The sequence below is a fragment of the Leopardus geoffroyi genome, chromosome C2 (genome assembly GCF_018350155.1).
Source record: "Leopardus geoffroyi isolate Oge1 chromosome C2, O.geoffroyi_Oge1_pat1.0, whole genome shotgun sequence".
NCBI classification, from domain to species: Eukaryota; Metazoa; Chordata; class Mammalia; order Carnivora; family Felidae; genus Leopardus; species Leopardus geoffroyi.
The window spans coordinates 61,074,564-61,091,613 of NC_059333.1; the positions used below are offsets into that span (position 1 = coordinate 61,074,564).

The 17,050-nt window shown below is 36.6% G+C and overlaps 1 protein-coding gene across 48 annotated transcripts in view; it reads right to left on the reverse strand.

Annotated features, from left to right (window-relative positions):
* The window catches only part of ZBTB20 (zinc finger and BTB domain containing 20), a 770,914-nt gene that overhangs the window by 243,408 nt on the left and 510,456 nt on the right, over window positions 1-17,050 (reverse strand). For 6 of the 48 annotated variants that reach the window (XM_045436887.1, XM_045436892.1, XM_045436929.1 and 3 more), the window contains one exon: window positions 8,317-8,355. The exons of the other annotated variants lie outside the window; for them this stretch is intronic. The gene's annotated coding sequence lies outside the window, so the exon portion shown is untranslated. The remainder of the gene's footprint in view (window positions 1-8,316; window positions 8,356-17,050) is intronic. 48 annotated transcript variants of the gene reach the window in all.

Below are 17,050 nucleotides of genomic sequence, written 5' to 3' on the forward strand. Positions count from 1 at the left end.
TAGTGTGTGTTCAGAGTGGGTCACGAGCATTTAGCTCACAAACTGTTTCGTTTCTTTTGTTTTTCATGATATTTCTACTTTTTTTTTTTCTTCTAGGGGTTTCCCCAAGTGCAGGATTCTTACTTAAAAGCTACTCGAAAAAACCCAATGCATAATATAAAATCATAGGATCAGCAATGTGTATAGAACTCTAATCAGTGGCCTGAGTTTTGACCTAATGCCTGAGTTTGCTCAAGACGGTCATTCAGCCTTTGCTGCACACCATCAGGGGCATAGAGCTCTCAGCCTCATAGGCAACCCAATCCTGCTTTAGACTCCTTCTATTTGTACAAAATTTGGCACCAAATAAGGTTTCTTATGTTGAACCTTAAGCCATCTTTCTAAAATTCCCTTCATAGCTTCTAGTCTTTTCTCACACCACCTTTCAGTCGGGAGAGCTTCAGGGGATCCAACAGTTTAATGGCTCATTTAAAGATACCCTTTGTGCATACCATATACCAATATGTGGGTTTAGATTACCCTGCCTTCTCCTTCTCTCCTCACCTCACATGAGTTAAATTCCCAGTTTCTTCCTCTGACAACGCTGGGAGAAATGAAAGTCAGTGTACTAAGTTTTTCATTTCTATTTCTATTTGAATGTAGACAACATGTGTGGCAAAGCATTCTTAATCTCTTTGATTGTCTGTCCTAATCTGTGGAAACTCTCGCTAGACAACCTCAGGCAGATTTGACGGCTATAGCTATTTATAGGGTAAACGTATAACTTACTGTCTAAACCAGGGCATATAAGGACCCTATGAATAATTAAACCACCATAGGCACAAACCAGAATTGTCCCAGGAAAATCTATAGAGTACCTTGCTTATACCTTTACTCCAATACATATCTATTTAACTAGAGTTACCCGTGTATGTGTCTGTTTGTTTTCAGTAGTCTGCGAGCACTCTTTACTGATGGAAACTTATTTACCTCTGAACCTCCAGTTCCTAGATGAGTGCTTGGCAAATAGGAGGAGTTTGGCAGATTTTTTTCTTTTCTAATTGAGGATGTCTTCTCCCTAACTGCATTCTGTGGGTCTCTCTCCTTATTTATAGCAAATACCACCAACACTTATTGGCTTTATATTTTTGGAGATGAATCAAAAATATTTCACTTACTGCAGTAGGAAGGGGATGGTTTAAGTTTAAATTTTTTTTAATGTTTATTTACTTTTTTTTTTTTTAATTTTTTTTTTCAACGTTTATTTATTTTTGGGACAGAGAGAGACAGAGCATGAACGGGGGAGGGGCAGAGAGAGAGGGAGGCACAGCATCGGAAACAGGCTCCAGGCTCTGAGCCATCAGCCCAGAGCCTGATGCGGGGCTCGAACTCACGGACCGCGAGATCGTGACCTGGCTGAAGTCGGACGCTTAACCGACTGCGCCACCCAGGCTCCCCTAATGTTTATTTACTTTTGAGAAGGAGAGAGAGAGAGAGGCAGAGCGAGAGCAGGGGAGGGGCAGAGAGAGAGGGAGACACAGAATTGGAAGCAGGCTCCAGGCTCTGAGCTGTCAGCACAGAGCCCGATGGGGGCTCAAACCCATGAACCATGAGATTATGACCTGAGCTGAGGTCGTACACTCAACCGACTGAGTCACCCAGGAGACCCTAGATGGTTTAAGTTTAATGGTAATGCGTTTGACTTTGAATACTGACACCAAAAGCAGAGAGTGAAATGTGATAACTTTTGCACCAAAAGTCTACTATACCTTTTTATAGAGCACTGAACAATATGCTCTAATTTCTTTGTTCACGAGCAAATTTTTTTTCAACCACTGTTGAAAGTTTGTAGTAAATCAATTGTTATAGGAAATGATTGTAACAGAGTGTGATGGCTACATAAGTGAGCATATGTAACACAGAGTAATCTAGTGTGATTCATGATTCATTGGTGGCTCTGCTATTGCTTTCCCATTTGCCAGGCACATTTAGAAATCCCCGTAGCTTCCCGCAGTTTTTGCCTCAGAATAACAGTGGCTTTAAAAAAAAAAAAAAAAGGGAGAGAAGAAACGTGTGAAAAATGTGAACCGCCTAGAGAAATCATTCCTTTTCTTCCCCCTGACACAGGTAAACTGGTCCAGAAGATGGGGGTCTATCCGATTTAAGTTAAAGAGCCTCACAGAAGCCAATCTCACAACTTCCCCTTCGGTATTCAGAAGCTTCACTATCAAGATCCTACCTCATTATCAAACCTAAAGATTTTTTGTTGCAGGATAAGGATAAGCATATTTTATTACTATGGATCCTCAGTGAAGAAAACAGAGAAAATCTCATTTCTTATTTCCCTTAACTTGCTTAAAAGCTGGAATTAGCTCAGTAACTCAACTTTCCTTTTTCTAAGATAAGCAAAAAAGTCTCCATGTCTTTGAGACATTTGTCCCTTAAAGAACTTTTTTTTTTTTCTCAAAATGTTAAATTTAAATTGGGGAGGGAGGGGTTTTATAACTCTTTCTCACTAAGATGTTCCTTCAAATTTTAGTGAATTCAGAGAAGAATGATTAAGTGTCTGATCTATGCTCAGAGGAAATAGTGGCAATGTCTATATTCTGCATGCTTCTTTTTTTTTTTTTTTAATTTTTTTTTTCAACGTTTATTTATTTTTTTTGGGACAGAGAGAGACAGAGCATGAACGGGGGAGGGGCAGAGAGAGAGGGAGACACAGAATCAGAAACAGGCTCCAGGCTCTGAGCCATCAGCCCAGAGCCTGACGCGGGGCTCGAACTCACGGACCGCGAGATCGTGACCTGGCTGAAGTCGGACGCTTAACTGACTGCGCCACCCAGGCGCCCCTGTTCTGCATGCTTCTTAAGAATTTCACTATTACAGCTATTTTTAAATTTCTGTTTTACCTTTCACACTCCTGATTAACTTTCTGTGCTCTACTTCTAGATGCTATTGTGCCCACAGAGCTAGTCATTCTTTATTTTCAGTCCATCAGTGACATTTGCCAAACCATGGTGGGTAATGGAAAATACAAGACTTAAGAGAAGATTCAAAAGAAACAAAGTTATATGCCTTCCCCTGCAGACTCTTTAATTTGTGGAGAAAGAAGACAGTCCCACAGAAAGCAAGCAATGTGGATATGTATGTTCAGGTATGTGGCATTAGTTTAGCAGCTGTTAACATATGCAAGCTAGTAGAGCTATTATGAAATTTTATATACATGTAGTGAGGGAGGTGTGAATGGACTGCCACTTGGGAGGTTTGCTTTCCCTCCTGTGAAGAATGCTACCTCTCCCCATTATTTAATGACATGCTGTTTATTTTCTGTTTTACTGAGTGTCCATTTCAAATGATTGTCCTCTCTCCCAAGTCTCAAATTACTGTAATTTGGCCACTGCGCATAAAAGCACCATACTTTTTTTTTTTTTTTACTTGTAAAAGGTTTACACATTATTTTATTTTTTTTTAATTTTTTTTTAATATATGAAATTTATTGTCAAATTGGTTTCCATACAACACCCAGTGCTCATCCCAAAAGAAAAGCACCATACTTTTAAAGCATGCATTCCCTGTCCTCGACGTCTAAAATCGTGATTTGCAACCATTTAAAATTTCTGGTGTCCTGTTATCAATGTGGTTTTGCATCGCTTTTTCCTTCTTACTCCTTCTTAAAATACAATTTTAAATTAAAATTGATTTTGCATATTGAAGTGCTGTTACCAATAATTTAGACTACACCGAGTTTGCTCATATTGGAGACCATGTGTTTAGATAATCAAGGCAATCAAAAACCAGAATCCAGGATGGACCCCAATGGCATACCGTTTCTACACTTCTCCATATTGACTGATCCCTTCATAGACATTTCCTGAGAATTCTGAAGTGCTTGGCATCAAATAAAATAAATGAGAAATTTTAATGATTTATTGGTGGATTGTCATTTGAGGCAAAATTCAAAGCTCTGCTAGTTGAGTGGAGTGATATCATAACTCTAGCTTTGCCTTAGTTCACCAGAGCTCTCACTGGGCCAAGAAAGAAAACATACCAGTATGCATTGCATATTACCTAATGTCCTAGCATTGTCAGAGGATTGGCAAATCAGTTCACCGGGGTTTTTCTGGAGTATTTCCTTGCATGGAGGTTAGATTTCCATGTCAATAACTTACAGATAGAAGTATCAAAATGACTATTTTCAGGTACAGTTTCCCAAATAGTGAGTCTCATTTTGGCAGAGAAGGGACAATGAAGTCAAATGTGGAAGTATTATCACCCACAAGCTAAGCTAGAACATAACTGCAGCTTTCCTGGGTGATCAGCCACAGGGCACCATTCTTGTCAGAGTTTGAATTTCTATGATGATTTTATTTTAAAATGATATTAAATACAAATATAACAATGTTTTTAATGGAAAGCTCATTTATTAAATTTCTAGAGAATCTTCCTCTAAAATACTTAGTCCTATCTATTCTTAATCCAACCTATTCTCAATTTTTGACTAGCCTATTGTTTTTATAGAATTTTATTCTATAAAAGCTATAGTGTATATTTTCTAACAGGATAATCCATTCTTATACCTATTACAATTAATCTAATCAACTAATCTAAGCCCTGATCTAGTCTATTCCCAGCACACAATTCCAAGAGATTCACCTACAAAACTGAACAGTCATTACTTCTGGGCACATAAATGGTCACTGGATCCATGGCTGCTATTTAAGCAGGTGGCATCTAAGTCACTATTACTTGAGTAGAAACTGAAAAGTATATCCTTTGTAATTATTGGGGAAAAGAGGGCTTTGATTATAGAGAAGCATATAGTTATTTCAAAAGCTCACTTTTTTCAAAAAGAACAAAGGCAACGGTCTCCATTCTGGTGTACGTACATCAGAAATTCAGTTTTTGCCTTTTCTTTAAACTAGATCTTGAGATGAGTCCTAAAAATCACTTCTTGAGTAGTAATAACACCTCTTACATGGGGTCCTTTTCAGTTAAAAGTTGGCAAGTAGACTTCTTAGGAGGGTGGAGGGAGTAACTATTATAAATCACTCAAACATTCATGAACTAAAAATAAGAATGACAACTTATTGATTAAAAAATGGAGGAAGACTGATTTCTGAGTAAAGGTGTCCCTGTGACTGGGACCTAACAAAACCAGATAGACCCATTTACTTTTTGTGCCATGTGGGGTGGGGGTTGTGGATCTCTCTTTGAGTGATGTCTATCACCAACAAAGGTCATCTCCATAGCAATAGAAGATTGCACTTTATGTTAAGATAGGCCTTGTAAACAACCCATTCAAGTGTTCTGTTGATTATTAGCCATCCAGTCAGGCAGCTATTTCTTTTCTGGAAGGGGTAGCCAATGCTGAAGAGTCAATGTATGCGCCTTCCCTACTTAGGTGGGATCAGAGGTACTCCTTCAGCACTCTGTCCCACAGTCCTTATTTCTGTCACTTTACTCGGTGATCAGTAGACAAAATATACACTGGCAAAGAAAGAGCTGAAGAAGTGGCTAGCATCTCTAAGGGAGAAGAATCCAAGTCTTTCCTGGTTTAAGTGAGAGAACATTCTAGTATTAATGAAAAGAGATGGTTAAATTGCAGCCCATCAAATTTCAACTACAGTTCCAAAATGTGTCTGAAGTGATCCAAAAGAAAACAAAATTCCTTCTGTCCTTAGCTATAAATTCTGCAGGACGATTCTTTATTCTCATCTTATTCTGGTTTCTTTCTCTGCCCCAGAAAGGATTAGTGTCTAACATTAAACAAACAGTATATAATAAAGAACAGATATAATGTATATTCATAAGATTCTGAATCCAGAGCAAGAGGAGGTTACATTCTAAGCCCAGCAGATGAGTTTTACTGTTAGCAATAGAGACGTTTCTAATTCGTCCATGGAAGGTGCTGAAAATGTTCTCTATTATATCTCGAAATAAAGTTTTGGTAGTATAAAAATTTTATGACTAATGCCATATATTGGATTTTTCCTCTTCCTCTATGGGACCACAAAAAGATCTAAGTACAGACAGGAGACAGGAGAGCATTATTTCTTCATCAGCATCTGTGGATGTTACTATATATTTTTTGTAAATGAATTATGAAGAAAAATACCAAATCTCTTGATCCAGGCCATGTTACAAATCCATGTATACCTAGGCTCTCCTTTTTCCTGTTCTCTCAATCCTTGTGCTTATTTTTTTCTTTTTTGAATTCAAGACCTGCCCTTACACTGCCAGATGATCTTTGATGGTTGGAGTCCTTGTGACGTTTCTTTGTCCATCTATGCTGTCTAGTTTAATATGACACTCCCAAGAGGCCTTCAGCCTACCAAAGATGATGACTGATTGGAGTTAAAAAATGATTTATATATTATGAAATAAAATCTGGAGGCAGCATTTATAGCTGATCAAGTGAACTTTTAGCCTTACATATGAGTCATAATTATGAGGCAAATAAATATGTGTGTTTCCTTTTCTGAAGTATAACTAGAGGTCCTAGAAGTCCTGAGTTTGTGTTCAGTTGTATTGAAACTACATTAATACTGTTAACTAGGTACTTTTTTCCTCAGTCCTAACAAGAAAGCTTCCCATGGTAAGTGAGTACTCATATGTTAGGGACCTGGACTGAAAATCCATACTGGGAAAGATCTGTGAATGAAATGAAGCTTGGGTGAATTCATTCAACTTAGGAGTTATTGCTGGTCCAATGAGTCCAAGGAAGCAGTAGCTAATAATTCCATCCAGGGGCATTAATAGTTCCAGGATAGTCTCTTGGATATAGGAAACCTGCATTATTTAATCTGAGCAGGACCTAAAGCTTGGCAAATCTTTCCATACCCATCCTTGGGTTGGATGTAGATCTCCAAGAGAAGACTGGTTTGCTGGTAAACTCTCATCTTCCATGTTCCTTTCTTTAAAGTTCTGATTCCTGGCAGATTCTCATTAGAGGATATCATCAAGATTATACACAGGTTGAGAGCGCACAGTATTTCCGTAACTAAAATGTTGCCCTAATATTGGTCTCTCTTACAAACCTCGAAAGGCCAATATGCTATTATCTAGGGTAGTTCTTGGGAAAGTTGACCAAATAATACTTTAATGATTTAATTTATAAATGGCCCATTTCACTGAGAAGTAGAAAGGATCACTAAGAAATGTTTGAAAATGTAAACAGTTTTTGTTTACAAGAATTATCTTGTTTCTCCAACCTACTAATATTTCTTTTTATGTAGCTAAATCTCTATCACACTAGACTCATACATAAACTATGGAGACTTCACCTAGAAAGTCTTAACATATATATTTCTGCCATAAAATAGCAACAATAATTTTGGTCCACATACAACCAAAGCAAAAAAGAAATACCTCGAATATAATAAAGACTGTGTTTCCTATGCATATAGCTATATACTATAAAACCTACCAAATCAAGATTGCACAATGATGCCATTTATTTTGGTTTCATAATAGCATGTTTCAGAGATTCCTATTTTTTTACACAGAGGGAAAAGTGACATCATATACACAAACAGAAAGGTGCAAGAGGCAAATGCAAGATGCCCATATACTGTCAACAAAGTCTTGCCAGTTGTAAAAGAATTTGACATGCTAATATCCCTTCATTCGGACTTGTTACTGAGATACCAAGAGAGTGATCGCTGGCAGGCACTGCATTTAAGTGCGGTTACTGAGGCCCCCAAATATTGACAGAGTGCCACATTCCAAGAAACTATTGATGTACACAGCCAGCCACAGCTCCAGACACCTCTCAGACAGAGTCTTTAAATGTCACAGATAAATGAATTTTCATGAAACTGGGAGAGAAAGGAAGAACAAGAAGAGAGAAAGAACACACATGAGAGGCAGGATAAGAAAAAAGAAAGAAGAAAATTGTTTCCATACCACTGGCATGAAAGTATGTGGCATCTCATCCCTAAAGTACCTGATAAACGATGTGAGATCAAACCTTCTGAATGCATTCTATGTTACCAAAGCACTTAAATGCCTTTAATAATTCCATTGCATATTTAAAAAGTTAAGGTGGATACATATTTTAGAATAGCTTCAGTAAACTATTTACGAACAAAATAGGATTCAAATATAAATACTGCAAAACTCCATCTTAAAAAATTCAAAATAAAGGAACTACAGGCACAAATAATCACGAGAAAGTCTCCTACATAGGTCTTCATGTATAGTAGAGGTTAAAAGTTAAGGTGCTATGATATCTGTTTTTTTGCCAAGACACAGATGTGTCTTCTGACAGTTTCCTTTCCAGAGTCCCACCGAAAGCAGTGACACCTAGTGGGTTTATAACAAGATATTAAAGAATACCTTCCTCCACCTTTTTCACTGCCCTTCCACAGAAAACACCTGCCAGAGAAACAAACATGAGGTAAGTCAGTTACTTGACACATGATTACAGAAATGAGCCATGGTTATAACTGCAACAACCAAGTGTTCTTCAGAAATCATGTGAAATGCAATATATTTTAAATGTAAATGAAGCTTTTTCACTTTGAAAGTCTTCCATCTGCTGAGGGCACCTTCTCTTGACCTTGATGCACTGTGTCATTAAAAGCAACCACATATTCAAGGTTAGAATATGGCTGGCTTGTGCATTTTCTTTTCTGTATTAGAGATGTGTGCAACCTCCACATTTTACATAGAGCAATCATGCCAATGCCCACAAACAAAATTCTTCCTTCAACTCAAAAGCACATAGGTTAATGTTTTTTCAACCTGCAGCAACATGGTTTCAAAAAGCTTCAACTGCCTTTTTACTAGCATTACAATAGGTCTTGGTATGAATTATTTTCCTGCATCTGGCTCTGTCTTGGGTAACTGGGACCTTAGCAAGTACTTGGAGAATAAAGTTACATAGCTCATATATTCAAAGGAGGATTTATTTTTATATCAACTTTTTAATGATTTCTTAGGTACTTTTCTTTCTTTATGTCAGGAGATAAAATGAAAGGAATCAGATTCCTTGCCATGGAAATAAAATTATTTTCTCTGGTTTTAGAGACCTATTTATTTATTGTTCTTGAGGTATAATTGGCATACATTATTATACTAGTTTCAGGTGCACAACATGGTGATTTGATGCTTGATTTGATTGGTAAATGTCCACCACAATAAGTCTAGTTATCATCTGTCACCATGCAAAATTAATATGTTATTGACTATATTCTCTATGCTTTACTTTATATCCTCATGCCATTTAATTTACAACTAGAAGTTGGTACTTCTTGATCCCTTTCACCCATTTTATACCCTCAACCCCTCCCCTCTGGCAAACACCAACCTTTTCTCTATATTTATGAGGCTGAGTTTTGTTTTGTTTGTTTTGTCTTTTAGATTGTACAAATAAGGGGAATCACGTGATACTTGTCTCTCTTACTGACTTATTTCACTTAGCATAATACCCTCAAGATCCATCCTTGTTATTGCAAATGGTAAGATTTTATTGTTTTTTTATGGCTGAGTAGTATTCCATTGTGTTTACATACCACATGTTTTTTATCCATACATCTATAGATACAGAAAGGTTACTTGTAAGCAATGCCGCAATAAAGATAATGGTACATATATCTTTCTGTGTTAGTGTTTTTGCTTTCTTCAGATAGATACTTTGGATAGATAGTAGTGAAATTGCTGGATCATATGATAGTTCTATTTTTAATTTTTTGAGGAACCTCCATTCAGTTTTCCACGGTGGCTATACCAATGTACATTGCCACCAACATTACACGAAGGTTGCTTTTACTCCATATCCTAGCCAACACTTGTTACTTCTTGTCTTTTTTATTATAGTCATTGTAACAGATGTAAGGTAATGTCTTATTGTGGTTTTGATTTGTATCTCCCTGATGATTAGTGATGTTGAGTAACATTTCATGCACCTGTTATCCATCTGTATATCTTCTTTACAAAATATTTATTCAGGCCCTCTGCCCATTTAAATTTATATTGTTTGTTTTCTTGTTATTGAAATGTACGAGTTCTTTATACATTTTGATAGTAATCCCTTATTGGATATATGATTTGTAAACATCTTCTCCCATTCAGTAGGCTGCATTTTATTTGTTGATGGTTTCTTTCACTGTGCAGAAGCTTTTTAGTTTGATATAGTCCCATTTGTTTTCCTTTGCCTTCAGAGTAAGATCCAAAAAGCATCACTAGGACCAATGTCAAAGGAGCTTACTGCCAACATTTTCTTCTAGAAGTTTGATGGTTTCAGGTCTTAGATTCAAGTCTATTCCATTTTGGGTTAACTTTTGTATATAATGTAAGATAATGGTCTGGTTTCATTCATTTGCATACAGCTGTCCAGTTTTCCAACAACATTTACTGAACGGACGGTCCTTTCCCATTGTATATTCTTGCCTCCTTTATAGTAATTAATTGGCCTTATATATGTGGGTTTATTTATGGGCTCTCTGTTTCATTGTTATATGTGGCTGTTTTATGCCAATATCATATAGCTTTTTTTTTTTAATTTTGTTTTTTTAATTTGCATCCAAATTAGCATATAGTGCAACAATGATTTCAGGAGTAGATTCCTTAATGCCCCTTACCCATTTAGCCCATTCCCCCTCCCACAACCCCTCCAGTAACCCTCTGTTTGTTCTCCACATTTAGGAGTCTCTTATGTTTTGTCCCCTTCCCTGTTTTTATATTATTTTTGCTTCCCTTCCCTCATGTTCATCTGTTCTGTGTCTTAAAGTCCTCTTATGAGTGAAGTCATATGATATTTGTCTTTCTCTGACTGACTAATTTCGCTTAGCATAATACCCTCTAGTTCCATCCACGTATTTGCAAATGGCAAGATTTCATTCTTTTCGACTGCCGAGTAATACTCCATTGTGTATATATACCACACCTTCTTTATCCATTCATCTATTGATGGACATCTGAGCTCCTTCCATACTTTGGCTATTATTGATAGTGCTGCTATAAACATTGGGGTGCATGTGTCCCTTTGAAACAGCATACCTTTATCCCTTGGATAAATACCTAGTAGTGCAATTGCTGGGTCGTAGGGTAGTTCTATTTTTAACTTTTTGAGGAAACTCCATACTGTTTTCCAGAGTGGCTGCACCAGTTTGCATTCCCACCAAAAGAGATCCCCTTTCTCCATATCCTCGCCAACATCTGTTGTTGCCTGAGCTGTTAATGTTGGCCATTCTGACAAGTGTGAGGTGGTATCTCATTGTGGTTTTGATTTGTATTTCCCTGATGATGAGTGATGTTGAGCATTTTTTCATGTGTTGGTTGGCCATATGGATGTCTTCTTTGGAGAAGTATCTATTCATGTCTTTTGCCCATTTCTTCACTGGATTATTTGTTTTTTGGGTGTTGAGTTTGATAAGTTCTTTATAGATTTTGGATACTAACCCTTTATCTGATATGTCATTTGCAAATATCTTCTCCCATTCTGTCGGTTGCCTTTTAGTTTTGCTGGTTGTTTCCTTCGCTGTGCAGAAACTTTTTATTTTGATGAGGACCCAATAGTTCATTTTTGCTTTTGTTTCCCTTGCCTTCAGAGACGTGTTGAGTAAGAAGTTGGCTGCGGCCAAGATCAAAGTGGTTTTTGCTTGCTTTCTCCTCAAGGATTTTGAAGGCTTCCTGTCTTACATTTAGGTCTTTCATCCATTTTGAGTTTATTTTTGTGTATGATGTAAGAAAGTGGTCCAGGTTCATTCTTCTGCATGTCGCTGTCCAGTTTTCCCAGCACCACTTGCTGAAGAGACTGTCTTTATTCCATTGGATATTCTTTCCTACTTTGTCAAATATTAGTTGGCCATACGTTTGTGGGTCCATCTGGGGGTTCTCTGTTCTGTTCCATTGATCTGAGTGTCTGTTTTTGTGCCATATCATATAACTTTTTAAGTTTGAAATCAGGGAGCATGATCCTTCCAGCTTTGTTATTCATCCTCAAGGTTTCTTTGGTTGACCTAGTAGGGTCTTTTGTGGTTCTACATGAATTTTAGGATTATTTGTTCCAGTTCTGTGAAAAGTGCCATGGAAATTTTGATAGGGATTGCACTGGACCTATAGATTGCTTTAAGTGATATGGACATTTTAACCATATTAATTTTCTCAATCCACAAGCACAGAATACCTTTCCATTTATTTGTGTCTCCTTTAATTTCTTTCATAAGTGTCTTACAGTTTTCACCTCCTTGGTTAAATTTATTCCTAGGTATTTTATTCTTTTTGATGAGGTTTTGAACGATATTGTTCTCTTGATTTTGGTTTCTGGTAGTTCATTATTAGTATATAGAAATGCAATAATTTCGGGGGTGCCTGGATGGCTTAGCTGGTTGAGCATCAGACTCTTGGCTCAGGTCATGATCCCAGGATCATGGGATCAAGCTCCAAATCAAGCTCCACACTCTCTTTCTCTCCTTCTGCCCCTCTCCACTCTCTCTCTCTCTAAGAAAAGGAACTGCAACAATTTTGTATATTGATTTTGTATCCTGCAACCTTACTAAATTCATTTATGTGTTCTAATAGTTTGTTGTTGTTGTTGTTTTGGTGGAGTCTTTAGGATTTTCTATATATATAGCATAGAATCTGCAAATAGCATCAATTTTACTTCTTCCTTTCCAAGTTGGATAACTTTCATTTGTTTCTCTTCATCAATTTCTCTGGCTAGGACTTGCCATAATATATTCAATAAAAGTCAGAGTAGGCATCTTTGCTTTGTTCCTGTTCTTAGAGGAAATGCTTTTATCTTCTACCTTTAAGTATTATATTAGCTGTGGACTTGTCATAGAAGGTTTTTATCATGTTGAGGTCTATAGCCCCTTTGTTGAGACTGTTTATCACAAATGAATGTTGAATTTTGTTAAATGCTATCTCTGCATCTTTTGAGATGTCATATGATTTTTATCCTTCATTTTGTTAATACATTGTATGATGTTGATTGATTTGGGGATGTTGAACCATCCTTGTATCTTGGAGTAAATCCCACTTGATCATGATGTATGATATGATCTCTTTAATGTACTATTGTATTTGGTTTGCTAATATCTAATTGAAGACTTTTGCACTTATTGTTAATCAGGGGTATTGGCCTATAACTTTCTTTCCCTTTTCCCCCTCCCCCTCCCTCCTCTCCTGTTCTCTCCCCTCCTCTCCTCTCCCCTCCTCTCTCTCTCTCTCTCTCTTTTTTTTTTTCTGGTGTCCGTGTCTGCTTTTGGTTTCATGGTAATGCTGGCCTCATAAAATGAGTTTGGAAATGTTCACTTTTATTCTCTTTTTTGGGAGAGTTTGAGAAAAATCAGTATTAAATCTCAATATTTAGTAGAATTCACCAGTGAAGCTGTCTGGTATTGAACTTTTGTTTTTTGGGAGGCTTTTTGTTACTAATTAAATTTCATTACTAGCAATTAGTCTATTCAGATTTTATTCTTCTTCATGATTCAGTCTTGGAAGACTGTAGGTTTCTAGGGATCTATCCATTTCTCCTAGGTCATCCAAAATGTTCACAGTAGTCTTATGTTCCTTTGTATTTCTGTGGTATCAGTTGTGATGTCTCCTCTTTAACTTCTGATTTTATTTATTTTCACCCTCTCTCTTTTTCTTGGTGAATCTAGCCAAAGTTTTGTCATTTTTGTTACCTTTTCAGAACATCAGCTCTTAGTTTCATTGATCATTCATTGCCTTTTAAATCTGTATTTCATTTCTTTCTGCCCCAATCTTTATTATTTCCTTCCCTCTATTAACTCTGGGTTTCATTTGTTCTTTTTATGGTTCTTTTAGGTGTTAAAAGTTGTTTATTTAAAAATTTTCTTGTTTCTTGAGGATTGTGTTGTTAAGAACATCTCCCTAAGAACTACTTTTGCTTCATTCCATAGACTTCAGTATGTGATATTTCTGTTTTCATTTGTCTCTAGGTGTTTTTTGATTTCTCTTTTGGTTTCTTCTATGACTCCATAGTTGTTCAGTAACATGTTGTTCAGTCTCCATGTATCTGCATTTTTTGCAGTTTTTGGTTTTGTTTTTTAATTGATACCATTGTGGTCCAAAAAGATTTCTGATATGATTTCAGTATTCTTTAATTTACTGAGACTTTTTTTGTGGCCTAACATATGATCTATCCTGGAGAATGTTCGATGGGCAATTGAGCAGAATATTTATTCTGCTGCTTTTGGATAGAATGTTCTGTATATATCTATTAAGCCCATCTGGTCTAATGTGTTGTTTAAGGTCAATGTTTCCTTACTGATTTTCCTAATGGATAATCTAAATCTATTCATTGATGTACATGGGGGTGTTAAAGTGCCCTACTATTATTGTATTGCTGCAATTTTCTCCCTTTAGGTCTGTTAATATTTGATTTACATATTTTGGTACTTCTATATTGGGTTCATGTATATTTACAAGTGTTATAACTTCTTGCTGGGTTGATTTTTTTATCATTATGTACTGCCCTGATCCTCTTTGTATTTTATTACACTCTTTGTTTTAAAGTATACCTTGTCTAATATGAATAAAGCTATACCAGCTTTCATTTCATTTTATTTGCATGGAATATCTTTTTCCACCCTTTACTTCCCATCCCTTTACTTTCAGTATGTGTGTATCCTTACACTGAAGTGAGTCTCTTGTAGGCAGCATATAGATGGGTCTTATTTTTTTATTAATTCTTCCACTCTTTGTCTTTTTATTGGAGAATTTAGTCCATTTACATTTAAAGTAATCATTGATAGGTTTGTACTTATTTCCATTTTGTTAATTGTTTTCTGGCTGTTTTATAGTTCTTCTATCCCTTTCTTCTTCTCTTGCTCTCTTCCTTTGTCATTTGATGACTTTCTTTAGTGGTATGTTTAGATTCTTTTCTCTTAATCTTTTGTGTATCTGCTATAAATTTTTGCTTTGTGGTTACCATGAAGCTTACAGAAACAACTTGTATGTATAACAGTTTAATTTAAGTTGATAACATTCTAAAGCTCTATATTTTAACTCCCTACTGTTTCATGTTTTTGATGTTACATTTTATATCTTTTTATTTACGTCTCCCCTAACTAATCATTATAACTTTAGTTAATTTAACTATTTTGTCTTTTGACCTTCAGAGTATCTTTCTAAATGATTAATCTGCTACTTTACTATATATTTATCTTTTCCACTGAGAGTTTTAGTTTCATAATTTTTCTTGTTATTAATTAGTGGTATTTCTTTTCAGCTTAAAGAAGTCCCTTTAAACCTTGATAGTAAGGCAGTTTAATAGTGACAAACTCCTTCAGTTTTTCTTGTCTTGAAAACCCTTTATCTCTCCTTTGCATCTGAATGATAACCATGCTGGGTACAGTATTCTTGGTTGGAAGTGTTTTCCTTTCAGTACATTGAGAATATGTCATGCCACTCTCTTCTGGTGTACAAAATTTCTACTCAGAAATCTGCTGATAGCCTTATGGGGTTTCCCTTGTATGTAACTTTTTCTCTCACTGCTTTTAAGATTCTCTGTTTGTCATTAACTTCTGACATTTTAATTATAATGTGTTGGAATGGATCTTTTTGGGTTTACCTTACTTTGAACTTGCTGGGCTTCCAGGACATGCAGGTCTGTTTCCTTCCCTAGGGTAGGGAAATTTTCAACCCTTATTTCTTCAAATAAGTTTTCTGCTACTTTCTCTCTTTCATTTTTCTGGGACCCCTATAATGCAAATGTTATTCTGCTTGATATCTTATAGATCCCTTACGTTGTCTTCATTTAATTTTTTATATTTTTGCTGCTCTGTTTGGATGAGTTCCATTGCTTTGTCTTCCATCTTGCTAATACATTCTTCTGCTTCATCCAGTCCGTTGTTGAATCCCTATAGTGTAATTTTTCAGTTCAGCTATTGTATTCTTGAGTTCTATGAGTTCTGTTTGGTACTTTCTTATATTTTCTACACCTTTGCTGAAATTCTCAGTGTATTCATCCATTCTTTCTCCCTGTTTGGTGGTCACCTTTAATGACCATTGCTTTTAATTCTTGACCAGGTAGATTACTTATTGACCTATCATTAAGGTCTTTTTCTGGGGCTTCTTCTTTTTCTATCATTTGAAACATTTTCTCTTCATTTGAAATATTATCTCATTTTACATGGCTCTCTGTGTTTGTTTTTATGTATAAGGCAAAACAGCTATCCCCCGCAGTCTTGAAGGAGTGGCCTTATGTGGGTAATCAACTTCACCCTTAGTTGATTCACCCTTAGGGAAAAGTTTAGCTTTTCCCTAGTTCTTGGTTGTGTCTGAAACATTTGTGATTATCTAAACCACTTGATTTTCTTGATATGTTCCTATTGTTGTAGGTATGCCAAGACCTGTCAGTGTTCCAGGGGAGGAATTTAATTGAGCACCTAGTTTCAAGATGACTGAAAGCCAGACGCTGACTCAATAGCTTTTAATGTATATATGGGGTGCTTGGGTGGCTCAGTTGGTTAAGCATCCAACTCTTGATTTCAGTTCAGGGCATGTTCTCATAGTTGTGAGTTCGAGCCCTGTGTTGGGCTCTGCACTGACAGTGTGTAGCTTGCACTACAAGGCTAGAGAAGATAACCACGTTCATTTGGATTCTGTCAGATATGTCACCTTGTAATCTTGAATAAGAGTGAGAGCAGGTAGCAATAATACCTCTATTGGCCTATCCTTTTTAAAGTTAAATATCAATTTTGGGAGTGCCTGGGTGGCTCGGTTGGTTGAGTATCAGACTCTTGATTTCAGCTCAGGTCATGATCTCAGAGTCATGAGTTTGAGCCCCAAGTCGGGCTCTGTGCTGACAGTGTGGAACCTGCTTGGGATTCTTTCTCTCCCACTTCCTCTGCCCCTGCCCCCACTCTCTCTCAAAATAAGTAAATAAATCTAAAAACACACAAACAGACTAAAGTATATAAACCTATACAATCTTGTGGGTCTGCAATAATAATCCCTGCTGCACTCCAGGCTAGGAGTTACAGGCGTGTCCCCTGGGCAACAGGTGCAAAAATTAGGGCTCCAAATGAGTGTATATGTTCCTTTCTGGAGTCTTGTCAATCTGTAGTGAGGCCAAAAGGTTGTACAAGGTTGATGT